This window comes from Mustela nigripes, chromosome 8 (genome assembly GCF_022355385.1).
Source record: "Mustela nigripes isolate SB6536 chromosome 8, MUSNIG.SB6536, whole genome shotgun sequence".
In the NCBI taxonomy this organism is placed as follows: domain Eukaryota; kingdom Metazoa; phylum Chordata; class Mammalia; order Carnivora; family Mustelidae; genus Mustela; species Mustela nigripes.
Window position 1 is genome coordinate 50,362,035 of NC_081564.1, and position 14,121 is coordinate 50,376,155.

The following is a 14,121-nucleotide window of genomic DNA, read 5'->3' on the forward strand; positions in this document are numbered from 1 at the left end:
TATATTTTTATTAAAATCCCTTCTGAGTTGTTTCTACTTCATACAGTAAGATTTTTAAGCAAAAATGTGAGCCAGTTCAGCTTTTGTGATATGGTACATGACTGCTTTCTAGACAGAATGAGCCAAATATGAGTGTTATCAGTAAGTCTTGCCACCATTGTTTTTTATCTCCTCATTTACTTTAGTGACTTTAATTCTTAAAATTAGGAATAAGACCAGGATGGCTGTTCTTACTACTTACTACTATTACTACTATTCTACATTGTACTGAAGTCTTACTTAAGTGTAAAGACAAAAAAGGGAAATAAAATGTGTATATAATGGGAAGAAAAATGTCTTTCTTCACAGATGGTATGATGGCCTATGCAAAGAAAGAGAATAATAATAAATATCTCCTGGAATTAAAAAGTGAATGTAATACTTACAAAATGGTATGTAGCAAGGTTGTAGGATACAGGGTAACATACAAAAACTAAGTACTTTCCCATGTAACAATAAAAATAAGATTAAATTAAAATTTTTTAAAAATTATAATAGCACCCAGAAAATGAAATTATTACAATGAATGATGAGAATTATAATAATGACTAGAATGAATGATTTGGATTATAACACACCCAGAAAATGAAATGAACAATTATAAATCTAACCAAATATATAGAGGATCCAAATGCCAAAAACTACAAGATTCATGAGAGAAATCAAGATCTAAATAAATGGACAGATAATGTGTGTTCATGGAATGGAATATCTAATATTTTTAACATGTCAGTTCTTTCCAGTTTGATCTGTAGTTTGAAAGCAATTCCAACAAACTCTCTGCAAACTCTTCTGAAGCTGATTCTAGAGTTTATAAGAAAGACAGAAAACCAAGTATAGCTCACAAAACATTGAAGAGAAAAAAAGGAAGTTGAAGGACTGACATTACTTGACTTCAAGACCTATTCTCAATCTGTACTGATCAATGCAATATAGTATTGAATATAGAAAAAAACAGAGGGGCACCTGGGTGGCTCAGTGGGTTAAAGCCTCTGCCTTCGGCTCAGGTCGTGATCCCAGGGTCCTGGGATGGAGCCCCACGTCAAGCTCTCTGCTCAGCAGGGAGCCTGCTTCCCCCCTCTCTCTCTGCCTGCCTCTCTGCCAACTTGTGATCTCTGTCTGTCAGATAAATGAATAAAATGTTAAAAAAAAAAAAAAGAAAAAAACAGACACAAAGGAGAACAGAGTAAAGACCCAAGAAATAGACCCATACAACTGAACAGAGGAGCAAAGGCAATTCAACACAAAAAGGAAACTCCTTTCAACAAACTGTGAAATATTGGACAATCATATACAAAAAAAAAAAATTATACACAAATCTTACACAATTTCACAAGAACTAACAAATGGTCCATAGACATACATATGAAATATAAAACTGTAAAACTACTAGAAGAAAAAATAGAGGAGAATCTATGTGACCTTGAGTTTGATAATTTGTTTTTAATACAATATTAAAGGCATGATTTATGAAAGAAAAAATTTGCATTGGACTTTATTCAAATTAAAAACATCTCTCAAAAATTCACCATTGAAAGAAGGGAAATTCAAATCATTGACTTAGAAAAAATGTGCAAAAAGCATAGCTGATAAGTGACTTGCATTAAAATATACAAAGAGGTGATAAAACTCACCAATGAAAAAGCAAACAATGCAGTTAAAAAATGAGCAATATATATGAACAGGCACTTCACCAAAGAAGATATATAGATGGCAAATAAATTTATTAACAGTTGCTCAGCATTATTTACAATGAAAGGAATGTAGATTAAAACAATAATGGGATACTGCTATGAACTTATTAGAATGCTTAAAATAAAAAAAAAATTAAGAACTCACAAAGGACAACAATACTGATAGTACCAATTGCATTTGAGGCTGCAGAGCAGCAAGATCTCTTTCTTATTGTGGGTGGGAATATAAAAGTGTACAGGCATTTGGAAGACAGCTTGGCCATTTCTTACAAAACTAAACATAGTCTTTTCATACAATTCAGCACAGAGCCCCTAGATATTTGTACCACTGATTTGACAACTTGTGGGGCCACCCCAGAATCCTGCTTAAACATGAATGTTTCTAACAACTTTAGTCATAATTGTTAAAAACTGGGAAATAAAAACAAGAACTCCCTAATATGTGAATGGATCAACAAATGGCAGTACATTTATACAATGAAATATTACTAGGTGATTTTAAAAAGTGAGTTATCAAGACATAAGAATACATGAATGAATCTTAAATAAAGATTGCTAAATGAAGTCATATACTGTATGATTCCAATTATATGATATTCTGGAAAAACAAAACTGTAGAGATAATAAAAAAGATCAGTGGATGCAGAGAATTCAGAGGGTGTTTAAAAAGGGAAGTTTAAAATATCTTCACCAGGGGTGCCTGGGTGGCTCAGTTGGCTAAGTGTCTGCCTTTGGCTCAGGTCATGATCCTAGGGTCCTGGAATCGAGCCCCACATCGAGCCCCACATTGGGCCTGCTTCATGGCTCCCCGCTCAGTAGGAAGTCTGCTTCTCCGTCTCCCACTCCTGCTTATATCCCCTCTCTTACTGTCTTTCTCTCTGTCAAATAAATAAATGAAATCCTTAAAAAAGAATAAAAATAAAATGTCTTCACCAGCCTAATATCTCTATTTGATAACTAGTTATAACTGCATATAAAATGGGCATATAAAATTTTGTTTCTAAAAGGATGACTATTGGGGCATCTGGGTGGTTCAGTGGGTTAAAGCCTCTGCCTTCAGCTCAGGTCATGATACCAGAGTCCTGGGATCAAACCCCGCATCAGGCTCTCTGCTCAGTGGGGAGCCTGCTTACCTTTCTCTCTCTCTGCCTGCCTCTCCACCTGTCAAATAAATTTAAAAAAAAATTTAAAAAATAAAATTAAAGGATGACTATTATTTTCATCTTTGTAAGCATCCCCTTACATTAAAACAGGGTTTATAAAAATTATAAACTTTGAGTTATTTTCTTAAGAATTTATGAAGTTATACCAACCAGAATGAAATAAATAGTTTTGCATATAGCTGGATTTGAGTGAAATTCTTAAATAACATTTTAGAATAAAGCAATATATAATTATTTAGGACAGTTAACTTATTTAAAGTTACTTAGAGAATGGAAAAGTCAGTCTGGAATCACCAGAGAAGATTTTGTGGAAAAAAAATACAAAAGCGGAAGTAAATTAAAGATATCATGATCTATGAAAACCAGAAAGTAGGTATGAAAATGAGTAGGTTTTTTAAGATAAGGAGAGATTTCATAAGTTATCAGAAAAATCTGAATAATATAATTTGAATAATTAGAGCAGATTTCATGACATTTAGATAAGGCAATAGTTTCTCACAAATGACACCAAAAGCACAATTGACAAATGCAGGTAAAAAGATAAGGTTAGCTTCATCAAAATAAAACAACTTTGGATTCCAAAGGACATGATCAAAAAACTGAAAAGAAAACCAACAGAAAGAAAGAAAATATTAGACAGTTACAGATCTTATAAGGGACTTGAGTTCATAATGTATAAAAGACTTTTAAATATTGAACAATAAAAAGACAATCCTACAACAAAAAATGGACAAAGCATCTGAGTTAACATTTCTACAAAGATACACACATGACCAGTAATCACATGAAAAGATACTCAACAGCAACAAAAAAGATACTTAAATTCAAACAATCAAAAACACAATGAAATACCCACTAGGATGAAGTAGAAAAGGACAGTAGCAACTGCTGAGAATGATATTGACAAATTGCAACAACCACACAATGCTGAGGGAAATATAAAATGGTGCCGGTACTTTGAAAAACCATTTACCAGTTGTTCGAAGAACACTAAGGTATTACATGACCCAGAAATTCCACTCCTGAGTATATATACACAAAAGAATTGATAACAAGTCCACATAAAAACTTAAGAATAAATGTCCATGATACATTTTTTGTAGTAGCCAAATATGGAATAAACCAAATGTTCATCAATTGATGAATGAATAAACTGTAGTGTGCAATCAGATGGAAAATGGCTCAGTCATAAACTATATATGCTCTAGTATGGAGGAATATCGAAAACATGCTAAGTGAAAAAAGCCAGTTACAGAAGGTCACATATCTTATGATTTGTTTATATGAAATTTCCAGAATGTCAAATCCTTAGAGACAGAAAGTAGCTTATTGGTTGATAGGGACTAGAAGGGAGAAAAAAAGATTGACTAAAAATGGATATGGCGTTCATTTTAGGGTGATAATATTATTCTAAAATTAGATTATAGTGATGTATTCATATCTCTGTGAATATACCATGAATGGTACATTTTAAAAGAGTGACTTTTGGGGAACCGGGGTGCTCCATCAGTTAAGCAACCAACACTTGATTTCCATTCAGGTCATGATCCCAGGGTCTTGAGATTGAGCCCCACATTGGGCTCTAAGGAACCTGCTTAAGATTCTCGCTCTCCCTCTCCCCTTTCTCCTCCTCCCCTCACACTCTCTCCCAAAAAAAAAAAAAAAAGAAAAAGAAAAAGAATTTTATGGTATGTAGATTATATTTTAATAAAGCTGTTATTTAAAACATGCATTTAAGGGATCCCTGGGTGGCTCAATTCGTTAAGCGGCTGCCTTCAGCTCAGGTCATGATCCCAGGGTCCTGGGATCAAGCCCAGTGTCAGGCTCCATGCTCAGCAGGGAGTCTTCTCCCTCTCTCTCTGCCTGCCATTCCCCTTGCTTGTGTTTTCAATCTCTTTGTGTCAAATGAATAAGTAACATCTTTAAAAATAGTATTAATTTTAAAAAAGATGGACTTAAGAAAGGGTAGTTTTAGGAGCACCTGGGTGGCTCAGTAGGTTAAGTTTTTTTGTCTTCAGCTCAGGTCGTAATCCTGTTGTCCTACGATCAAGCACCACATCAGGCTCCCTGCTCAGCAAGGAGTCTGCTTCTCCCTTTCTCTCTGCCCCCCACAACTTGTGTGCTCTCTTTATCTCTTTCTTGATCATTCTCTCTCATTCAAATACATAAAATCTTTTTTTAAAAAAGTAGTTTTCTTGGGGCGCCTGGGTGGCTCAGTGGGTTAAGCCTCTGCCTTCGGCTCAGGTCATGATCTCAGGGTCCTGGGATCGAGTCCCGCATTGGGCTCTCTGCTCAGCGGGGAGCCTGCTTCCTCCTCTCTCTCTCTGCCTGCCTCTCTGCCTACTTGTGATTTCTCTCTGTCAAATAAATAAATAAAATATTTAAAAAAAAAAGTAGTTTTCTATTTTTATACTCCTTATAAAAATAAAACTTTAATTGTGCTTTGATTGAATTCAAAGAAACTCGTACATTATAAGACATTTTTAACACATAGTATCATGTCAGTTCAACTCTTGACCCATCAAGGCTGAAGATAATTAGTGTCCATTTGTATTTCATCGAACATGAATCCCTGTTGATTCCTACACTACAGAGTACTTAGAAAATTCTTAGATCTGAAGAGAAAGCATTTCAACTCAATTGTCTGAGAGAAAGCATTGGACTTTCTGATTCTCAGAGTGAATAACCATCAGAATCAGAGTACCATCTATGTGCTTGTGTTGGAGCTATGGTCTCTTTGGTAACAGTTCAGCTAGAACCTCCTAAGCATGGAAAAAGAATTATTTCTAATGTCATATTTGTGACACTCAGTAAGTAGCTCTAATCAGTCTTAACAGCACAAGTTTCTTACCATGGACAGGGAGGAACTCTCCCACATACCAGATTCCGTGCACATTCTCTACTTAAACATGACCTGTATTTGTATGCCTAACTAATTTATAACCTGAATTAAATAGAGAATTGTTAGAAAAATAGGATTTGAAATGAACATCTAATTTGAGCCTTTCAGATTACTATAAAGAAATTAGGAAAAACAAAACAAAACAGGAACTGATTTCCCCCAATTTAAAGTTATTTAGCAGATATGTTAGGGAGGAATCTTGGGTTTTTGAGCTTCTCTCCTTTTCCCATATCCCTCAGCAGTGTCCTTTTCAGCCACTTCTCCCTAATTCCTTTTCATCAACAAAAATCTGATAAATTACAAAACTGTATATATATAGTCAATCCTCAAAATGTTACCTGATGATGTACTTAAACTGACACAACTTTTAACTCTCCAGGAGTTAGAAATCGCACCCCATCATTCAGATTGCATAGAATTCTACTTATCATATTCTACTAGTTCATGGGGCCTAGAGAGTTCCATGTCTATGGTAATTTAAAAGAAGTATGAAAAGATATTGTCTTGCTTTTTCAAAAAAGATGTTAGTTACAATTAAGAACAAGCTCAAGGCATAAGCTGTTCCCATATGACTATTATAGAGTCAAGTTGGTACAATTATGAGAAAGGAAATCATGCAAAACTTAACCTTACAAAATTGAGTGTTCCAGGTTGATTGACTCTGAAACATCAAAAATAATAATAGAAAAATTTTGTCGCAGTAGGTACTTGTTTATGAAAATGTCACTCTATGTACTGTATTGCTTTTGTATAATTGTTGCATTTCAGATTTGTTCACTGAACAAGCTAATTCAACAGACAACTTGTCATTAAATTTCACTGGTGGGAAGCGTATAAGATTTGCAGGCTTTTAATCGTTCAAGCGTTTCATTAGCCATCATTTAAAAAACTTTTTGCTGCACATATTAGTCATTTGCACTGTAAAAGCAGTATCAGTGCAATTATTTTGAAATCTATTTATTAACCCTTCATTCCTGAGTAAAATTTTAGAAAAGGAATTTGATACTTTTTCAACTGTGTGTTTTTTATTATTGCTATAATATTTGCTCTATAACCTAATTCTAGTAGGCATTCAATAAATAAATATTGGGTCAAGATTATTCTACTAATACTAAGAGAATTTCACATTGAAGAATGTAAAAGTGGAATGGAAGAAGTTTCATAATATATTGAAGTTTCATTATTCTAGAAAAGGTTGCAACCATGATATTCACAGCAGGTTTTTCATATACAGTTGACCATCGTGCACTTCATGCCACAGATGTATGAAGACTTGCTTGAGAATTCACTCAGCACTCTTGAGAATGGTTTTAGTTTCTGGATGCACTTCAGAGAACCACTGCTTTGGAGCTTTAGGCTGAGTTCCTAATTGTTGCCTCCCTGACCTTCCTTATTTGATTCTCTTGAGTATCTTCCTGGACCTTCATTTTTCCAGGTTTTCCAATATTCAGATAAGGCCAAATTCCTCTGTTCTGCTATATTTCCAAAATATATATTCCCAAAAGTGAGTCTGTTCTTACATAGAACTCAAACCATTATACCAGTTAAATAAAAGTACATCACTGTGTATATTCTTTTCTATCTCTATTTCTCTCTCTCTCTCTCTCCATGATCATGTTAGACCAGAAATAGACCCCATGAGTGAGGCAGTAATATGATTTTGCCAGCAGATCATCTGCTTATGCATCTGCCTAACCATATACATTATAAAACTTAAAAAATATTTTGTGAAAAAATACTCAATACATGACTTAAAAGGGGGGAAAGTTATTGTTGAGGTTTATAAATAATAATGATCTGAAAACCAAGTGCAGGAAATATGACAAGGAAAACAATAAACAAATTAGAATACCAATATTAGAAAAGAAAAGAGACTTGAAGGATACTTACAAATAGACCTAAGAGTTCAAAGAACAGCAAAGATAAAACAAATACTCAAAGAAAAGTCCGTGGTTTTTGAAGAGGACTCCTGATCAAAAAGTCACATCAAAATCCTGTTGAATTAGAAAAAGAAGTGCACACATAGGCATGTACTGATAAAATATTGAATTCTAAAGACAATGAAAAAATGTGTGTGTGTTTTTTTACTCTCTTCCATGTAGAAAGAGCAAGCGAAAAAACTATCATATTTTTCTCATACATGGCTGCTATATGGATACCTGCCAGGTAATACTGTCCTTCTGCAGTTTTCTCACAGATTCCAAGTGCAGAGAAATTTTTACCTGGCCAAGAGGTCATTGGCTTGTTATAGGCTAAAACAAACAAATAAATAAATAAATAAATAAATAAATAAATAGTTCTTCCTCAACATTTCTAACCCTAAATTCAACAGAAGTCTTGATATTTGAAACTCAAACATTATTGGATATCTGAATCCAAAATCCAGAAACATATATATATTTTTTTCTTTAGATTAAGCATTATTATTTGACTTACCTAAAAATAAACAATGAGATGAAAATCTTAGGTTATCACATGCCTAAAAACCAAAGGTTCTTCTATTGTCCCTTTGTTCTTCACTTAAAAGAATTGTTTGTATTAATTAATCTTTAAAACTTGTTTATCTATTTATCTATTATATTCAATATGATCATGCTGTTTTTATCCCTCTGCCTGTGAGATTTCAGTCCTTTTCATTTCTGACCCTAAATAGAACCCTGACTGGGGAAGTAATATACTTTTGCCTGCAGGTTCACCTGCTTAAAGTCAAGGTTGGGAAGGTGGCATTCACATACCCTTATTACCTATCTTAAAACAGAGGGGGAAAAGGCAAGAAATATACCCAATCATAATTCCATTACCTCATAAGCATATGCTGGCAACTTTTTATTCTTTGGTAGCAATATTAAACCATCTTTTTCAAAATAATAGTTAAAAATGGAATTTATGACACGAAGTTTGCAAATATAACATGTTCTATTTGTATCAAGGTGAAATTTATACTTGTGAGAAAAGTATGATCACAATTTATTTCAATTTAACATAAGACAAAGAGAAAAAAGATGGAAATATGTAGTCATTTTTATCCTAAGTTGTCATGAAATAACGTTTTATCCAGTGAAGTATTTGTGGAAGTGATTAGTGTTCCTTCAAAGGAGAATCTTTAAGATCCAGGACATATCTTGACATTTATCTTTTCTTTCCTTCTCCAGAATTTCATAAAGATACTTTTCAGTTCGCCAAGGCCCCCAGGGAAAGTAAATGTGGAGAAAAAGCTGAGGCCAACCCTCAACGGAGATGTTCATGTCTGAGAAATAAACTTTTTGACTTTCCCAACTAATTCAATGCTTAGGCCAATAAAGTAAAATATACATTCAATCCATGAGGACTACCTTTATTTCTGCCTGTCTCTCTGCTTACTTGTGATCTCTATCAAATAAATAAATTAAATAATAATAATAATAATAATTGTCTTTAATTTGCTCCAAACTTTGCTGTCAGTTGGTGGCAAGGTCTGTTCTAATGCTCCCGCTTAGATGAATTGGTGGCAATCTACATTCTAGGTCCCCACCCCTAATTTTTAGAATTTAATTGAACCAGATTGGGTTAGTTTCAGAGACCGTGGGTCCTGCATAATAACTGTATGCATGTCTGGATGCCCATATTGTAGACAACAGTACACTGGATAACACAAAGGCGATAATAGGATTCTCACTTACCCACACTTACCCACATTTTTCATCCAAAACTTTCTGACTTTGAGGTCCAAGATTTACAACGCCTGTGAGAGTTTTAAAGCAGTCTGTTCCATGTATTCTAGCTATTATGGTTTTGAACCATATTTTTAAATAAAGTCTTGATTTACTTTTTTCTCATCAATCCATAATTGTCATTGATATTTATCAATATATTTTGCATTCATATCATGGAACAGCACATTATTTTTATTGCTGAGATTCATTTAAAATTAATTGTTTCAAGCCAGGAAATAGTCTTTTGAAATACTATAAATTATGATTCATCTTCTAGGATTTGCATATACCTATACAATCTTATGAGATATTCTATAATTTAAAAAAAAACATAATTAATTTGAATGATAATCATTTAATCCATTGTGTTCATCTGAAGGGCCCAGATAAAAGTGCCGGTTCCCAAATTGGCCCAGGAACTTCCCGGGTATAATTGGAATCTGGCCCCCCTATCAAAGGGCAGGGAGAGAAGAAAGAAAGAGGCAGATCATTTCATATTGGTAGGTGGCTATTTAGCAAGCAAAAGAGCTTCCTTTACAAGGTTGTTTTCTGCAGCTGCAAGACCAGTAAATCTTAAAAGGTTATATATTGGCCTTAACTGTCTTCAGTCATAGATACCATGCAAATAGTCTTCCACACCACATTTCTATTTCCAGCCTATATCCTTGGGGCAGCTTTTGGGAGCAGGGAAGCAGGACTGAGGAGAAGGTGAAGAGCCTCCAATGGCCTAGGTCAGTTGGTGGTCATGTCTTTTTCTTCACTTCCCCCAATACAAAGGCTTATTGAATTACACATTTACCCCTTTTTTTTTTTTTAGATTTTATTTATTTATTTAAATGTATGTATGTATTTGAGAGAGAGCACCAGCAGGACGGAGGGGCAGAGGGAGAAGCAGACTCCCCTGATGAACAGGAGCCCAACTGGATCCCAGGATCCTGAGTTCATGATCTGAGCTGAAGGCAGATGCTTAAGTGACTGAGCCACTCAGGTGCCCCCAGACTTAACTTTTACTGATTATATCTGGGCAACTGACTTTCCTTGCACATTATGTTGTGTATAACATAACATAACATAACATAACATAACATAACATAACACAACATAACATAACATTTACTCCCATTTAGGTGAATTTACCAAAAGTAAAATTTACTTAAATAAAGAAAATGTATGATTTTTAACTAAAGACACCTGTCCACAAAGAAAAATAAGTAAATATATGTGTAAATGGATATATATGTAGTATATGTGTGTCAGTGTATCTATCTATATGTTCATAGATACATAAAATCAACCAAACAGGGTGCCTGGGTGGCTCAGTGGGTTAAGCCACTGCCTTCGGCTCAGGTCATGATCTCAGGGTCCTGGGATCGAGTCCCGCATCGGGCTCTCTGCTCAGCAGGGAGCCTGCTTTCCTCTCTCTCTCTCTCTCCCTCTCTCTGCCTGCCTCTCTGCCTTCTTGTGATCTCTCTCTGTCAAATAAATAAATAAAGTCTTTAAAAAAAAAAAATCAACCAAACATACACTTTATGCTAAAAAAAGAATTCAGAATCCTAAAAGGAATCATTACTCCCTTATCAGCGTTGAAAATGGTGCAGCATTGTAAAACCAATTTATAGGTTATAACCAATAAAATAAGTTGAAAAGCTACTGTGTGCTAGGGAAGGAAAGAACATATAGTCGCTGGCTTCAGGGACTCTGTAGGCAATTTTGATTGTTGTTTCCATTTTTGGATAGTGAAGAGAAGGTATAGTGTCTGCAAAATGGAAAAATAGCTCTCAAACGACCGCTGGCCCTTATTCATTGCCATGTCTAAGCATGTGCTACAATTGCTACCACTTTTCCTCCAAATTCTGTCAAATTAAGAATAGCCTATTCTCTGAAATTCAAGCATGAGAGGATTCTGGGGATTTGCTGCATTATTGATCATTGTCTATTGTCAGGACAAGTGTGCATAAGAGAGAAGTGTCATTCAAGATAACAATCTGGAGGATCAATATCTACTCTGACTTACTTTCTGCTCCCTGTGTTTCTTTGGAATGATTATCAGGCTCCTTTCTCCAGTTACAAAAGTCCATCGACCATGTAGGAACATGTCATGGGCATCTGATGTTCAACAATTTGAGCATTCTGCCTTCTACAGATACTTTTTTAGTTTTGCTCTGATGCTTCCCTGAAGGCTCTTGCAATCAGCTCCAGGTACATGGGCTCTATCTTTAACAAAGATAGTCTTGTAGCCCTGCAGGATGGACTGGGCCAGGTGTCCTTGGCTACAGGTTTTGATGGCAACACTTCAATGACTTCAAGGTCATACAAATGCACTGAGTCAAGATCTTCAGAACTGTAGCTGGGCCTGGCTGGTGGGGATGATGGTAAGGCCACCATTCTTCCTGTGGTGTTCGCCCAGAGTAGAGTAGTTATTGTCTCAAAGTCTTGTTTTGCTGTACTGCCCTTTTCCATCCTGTTCGTTAGAGGGAGCAGGATTTTTCCTGCGGCTTTTTGTGTCTCCATCCATTGGTATTTCCAGTTGCTGATTTCTCTAGAACCCAGTCGGGAACACATAAAGCAAGAAACAAATAAATACAATTTTCTATTTTTCCTTGGGTCTTAAGGTCTCTAGCCAATCTGCCTTCTTTTTTTCCACTTTTCAGAGTCCTTTTATGTTCACTTATTATATAATACTAGAGATTTTAGATTTACATAGTAGAAGTAAGAAAAGTATGTCTACTTCTTATTTCTGTATGTACAATTCAGCATTTTTTCCGAATTCTTTTTAAACATTTCTTTCTTCACTGTCCCACTAATCATATCAGCCATGCTTATCATACCCAGCCCAACAGAACTTTTCCTAAACTCTATCCTTTTCTTCTTAGGCCTTGATATCAAACTTTCCTATCAGTAACATCTCCACCTCTCTTTATACAAATTAATTTAGCCTTTTCAGGTTCCTTCTCACTTTCTTCTTCACTATCAACAACAAAATACATTATATCAACTGCAAACCCAATAACATAAATTTAATAGCCAACCATAGAGTGTTCTTTAGAAGTCAGAGGAAAAGAGGTCATGAATTGCACATCAAAAGTTTTACTTGGGGGGCCTCATTTTTTAATCAATTCAAAAATTTGAAAATTTTTTGAAAAAAAAGAGAGGGACTTTTTAGAAGTTATCTCATGTAACTCCCCCAGCAACCTTGAGGTATTTTCATCAACTTAAATTATTTGCATTTATGTAATCTGATTTTACGTGTATCATTTTTTTTCCAAGTGGTTCCTTAGGAATAATGCAAATGATAAACTTTTATTTATATTTAAATAGGTGACAAAAAATTATTAGAAATTTCCCCTTACTTAACATGTTTTGTGTACTTTGTAGCTTTTCATTTAAGCTCCCAGAAAAGTACCAAAGTACCACACAGTTTCTGTATGTGTGTATATGTGTTTACTGATTAAAATGTATTAGCTGAACACTACCAATAAACTGTTGGACTTCATTTTCTACTCAGTATTTTCTTCAATACATCATAATAAAATTTAATTATATAGAAAAAATTAGGTACTATTTTCAATTATTTTTAATTGTGTAAGCTTTTGTTAAAGCACATCAATTTGTTATATATTATCAAAATTGAGATTTAGATATTGAAACCAATTTATATTACTAGAAGTAATTCTTCACTAAGAGGTAGTCTACCTTCACCTCAAAAATTGTTGCTTTCTATTTTTGGTAGAGTGCAAGCTATTATTTAAACATTTTTTTCTTTTAGGCAATACAGTCTTTAGTGACTAAATCATTTTGATTGCTCCTGAGATGGGAATGACTGTTCTGAACAGTAGACTATTAAAATAGCGTACTCAAAGAGTTAATAGGATTTTAAAATATGCTTAACTTTCTCACACAGTGAAGTAGCTGTTGCTACCTGAATGATTATATTTATCAAAGGGAGAAAAATGTCAACTATATTTAAAATAACATGCAAAAAAATTGTATTAGAGCAGGATACTAATGAGGACTTGCTGATTAGCTCTATTGTTAGAAATGCCCTCTGTGGTTCCATACTGAGACTTAGCACCAAGTTGTGCCAGAGGGGGGAAAAAAATAAGATATGGTCCCTGCTCTAGACAAACTTTCAATCCAATATTTCCTGAAACACTTCAACCTATGAAAATTAAAACAGTGAATAAAGATCTACTTGAGGCTTCTCACAAATATATTATTCAATATATATATATATATATATTTGGATATATTTTTGAAGATTTTGTGAGCTACTCAATAATTGAATAAAATAAGCAAAATAACTTGCATTTCAAATCTTAACTTACATATTGCATTTCCAGAGAATTTTCCCTAAAAACTTAAATAAAGTAGATGGAACATACATTTCACTCTCTTTCATAGAGCTCTATTTTGTTTTTATAGCATTTAAAGAACATCCCCCAACACACATATATATATTTGCATGTATGTCTTTATTTTTATTTTCTTATTTGACAGAAAGAGCTAACAAGTAGGCAGAGAAGCAGGCAGAGAGAGAGGGGGAAACAGGCTCTCTGCTGAGCAAAAAGCCTGATGTGGTGTTCTATCCCAGGACCCTGAGATCATGATCTGAGCTGAAGGCAGAGGTTTAA